The sequence below is a fragment of the Arachis hypogaea genome, chromosome 19 (assembly GCF_003086295.3).
Source record: "Arachis hypogaea cultivar Tifrunner chromosome 19, arahy.Tifrunner.gnm2.J5K5, whole genome shotgun sequence".
In the NCBI taxonomy this organism is placed as follows: Eukaryota; Viridiplantae; Streptophyta; class Magnoliopsida; order Fabales; family Fabaceae; genus Arachis; species Arachis hypogaea.
The window spans coordinates 146299670-146302772 of NC_092054.1; the positions used below are offsets into that span (position 1 = coordinate 146299670).

A 3103-nucleotide genomic window follows, 5' to 3' on the forward strand; every position below is an offset into this window, starting at 1 on the left:
AATAGAAAGATCAGCAAGTTAAAGAGAAATACGAGTGGGTTTTACCTCCTCAATTTGTAGCTTTTTCATAATTGAAAGTGGCATGAGATTGATGCTATCTCCAAGATCTCACAAAGCTCTCTGAATAGTGACATCTCCAATGGTACAAGGAATCACAAAGCTTTCCATTTTCTTCCTAAATTTAGCAAGCTTGACAACAGGAGGGGATGTAGGAATTGCACATTATGCATGAGCAACCTTATCCCAGAAAGAACTCGATAGAGATGGATTGATCAGTTGGATGATTCCAATTAATGAATAAGAGTCAATCCCTATTCAATCGAAAGAGCACTTCGACCCTATATAATCTAGTAGGACATTGCCTCCTAGAGGGGCTAGGAGTTCAAATATTCTAGTCCATCCAGTCCCAGTGGCTCCGCGGTGCTCCTTCCGCGATACGCACTAGCACGCTCCGAAGCAAACGAGCTTGTACGCATGCTTCTAGAGCTACTCGATTCGCTACAGCACCTGGCGCTTGACCCCAAGGGCAAAGTTCCTCCACTGAACTGTCGTACCGAATCATCTCCGTCAGAGCAGGCATATGTCGGCTGGATCGATAAGAGTGTGAGGAAGAATGCGTGGATAACAATAGTTAGGTAAAGGGCGGCTACTATTAAGAAAGAGAGTGTGCGCATCCTTTCACTGATAAGACGGTGCAGACGAAAAAGAGTCTGTATGATCGTCCGCTATCATCAGTCTTTGTTTAACCAACATTACTGCATTGCATATAGAGAAAAGCCCCTCTAGCTCCAGGTTTCAGGAGGGGTACCCCCTTATACATACACTATAATTTGACTACTAACCGCTTTCACTTATTTATTTGGATGGGGCAGCTTCTACTCCTTAAAGCACTATAGCTTCCTACAACTGGAAGTCCACAAATCGTCATATATAAAATGAAGATGCTCGCAAGGGAAGGAAGCTATTGGAATTGGCGGAGAAATGTTGTGTTATATATGGTAATCCTTGTAATATAAAAATTGGATCTGATTTGTAATTGTAAAAAAAAAAAAAAGAAAAAGAAAAGCGTCTTGCTTGATCATTGAATTGAGTGCGGTGCGCGGTAAGACTGAACCACCATTGATCTATCAGAGATTCAAAACTGCTGATAATGAAGACAGATATATATAGAAAGTGTTCAGTGCACTGGATCCTGCATCTTCTCAGGAAGGTTATGTTAAATAATAGCACTACATTCCTTAGTTAACACCACTGTCTCTTGTTCCTTCCAATTTCTCTTGTTGGTTAATAGTTCTTTCATGAATTTAGCATAGAGAGGCATTTGCTCAAGAGCCTCAGCAAAAGGAATGTTGATCTGTAGCTTCCTAAAGACTTCTAAAAATCTACAAAATTGCTTGTCCTTGGAAGCCTTCTGAAGTCTCTGAGAATTTGCCTTCTAAAAATCTAGTTTCCTGCATAAAACTATTCATTAATGCTTCCAATCAGTGTTCTTATGGGGTTGAGAATTTGCCTACTGAGGTGGTTATTGTTGATGAAACTGAAATTGGCAGTTATTCTGATTGTTCTCCTGAAAACCGCCCAGAAAATTATTGTTAAAATTCTGTGATCTCTGAGATTGCTCTCTCCACCCAAAATTTGGGTGATTTTTCCACTCCTGATTATAGGTCTTAGAGTATAGATCATTATTGGGGTTTCTAGAAGTATTCCCCATGTAATTGACCTGTTTAGAAAAAGTTTAAGCATAATCATAATTCTCACCTTGCAAAGAGCTACCAGTCATGTCGTAAGGGGCCTCTTGAGGTGCAGTCTGAGTGTTGACAGCTGAAACCTGCATTCGACTCAATTGTTGAGTAAGTAAATTCATCTACTGAGACAAAATTTTGTTCTGAGCAAGAAGAGCATCAAAAGCTTCCACTTCCATGACACTTTTCTTCTGAGGAGTCCCAGAGTTCACAAGATTCCTGTTAGATGAGTATAAGTATTGGTTGTTAGCAACCAACTCAATAATCTCAATAGTCTCCTCTGGTGTCTTCTTCATGTGCAATGAACGACCTGCAGAATTATCTAAATATATCTTGGACATTTCACATAAGCCCTCATAAAAGATATCCAGCTGAATCCATTTAGAAAATATATCCGGAGGACATTGCCTAGTCAGTAGCTTGAATCTCTCCCAAACTTCATAAAGGGTCTCACCATCTTTCTGTCTGAAGGTCTGGACCTCCACCCTTTGTTTAGTCAGCTTTTGTGGTGGGAAAAATTTAGTCAGAAATCCAGTGACCACCTTGTCCCAAGTATCAAGACTCTCCTTAGGTTGAGAATCTAATCACAACTTTGCTCTATTCCTCACAGCAAATGGAAAGAGCATGAGTTTATATACCTTAGGATTCACTCCATTGGTCTTCATAGTATCACAAATCTGCAGAAAATTAGAAATAAATTGATTTAGGTATTCATGACGAAGTCCATGATACTGGCAATTTTGTTGCACAAGAGTGACTAGCTGAAGCTTCAGTTCAAAATTGTTTGCAGCTATAGGAGGCATGCACCACAATACTTTTGCCATAGAGATCTGCATTGGGAGCAGTGTATGAGCCAAGCACTCTTCTAGGTTGCTCATTCTTATTCAGATTTGCCATATTGGCATTCACATCGCGATTCTGATCCATGCTCAGATTTTCACTAGCCTTGTAAAGTCTAGCTTGTTGCAAACGCCACCTTAAATTCCTTTCAGGTTCAGGATCAAAATCTATAAGAGGTTCCTTGTCCCTGTTCCCACTCATAAACAGACAGAAGACAAGAAAAATGGGATTCTCTACGTCAGAGTGTAGAGAATTCTCAGTGAGGTAACCTGTGTAAAAAAATAAAATAAAAAAATACTTACTAATTAAAGCTAAAATTTTCAAAAATAATTACCAAAATCAAGACAGAAATTTCGAAAATCAATAAGAAAAATAAACAGGAAAATCAAAGTAAAATTAACTAGGTAACACCAAACTTAATTTCAAAAATTAAGGAAAAATACTAGCACTAGAATTTGAAAATTAAAAGGGCAAAATTAAATAAAATTAAAACTAAAATGCCTAATCTAAGCAATCAAACA

The 3103-nt window shown here is 38.5% G+C and overlaps 1 non-coding gene across 1 annotated transcript; it reads left to right on the plus strand.

Annotated features, from left to right (window-relative positions):
- The first annotated feature begins 2129 nt into the window (after nucleotides 1-2129).
- On the plus strand, nucleotides 2130-2235 carry LOC112781268 (small nucleolar RNA R71). Its single transcript, XR_003192054.1, has one exon. It is a non-coding gene; the product is annotated as a small nucleolar RNA R71 (small nucleolar RNA).
- The last annotated feature ends 868 nt before the right edge of the window (nucleotides 2236-3103 follow it).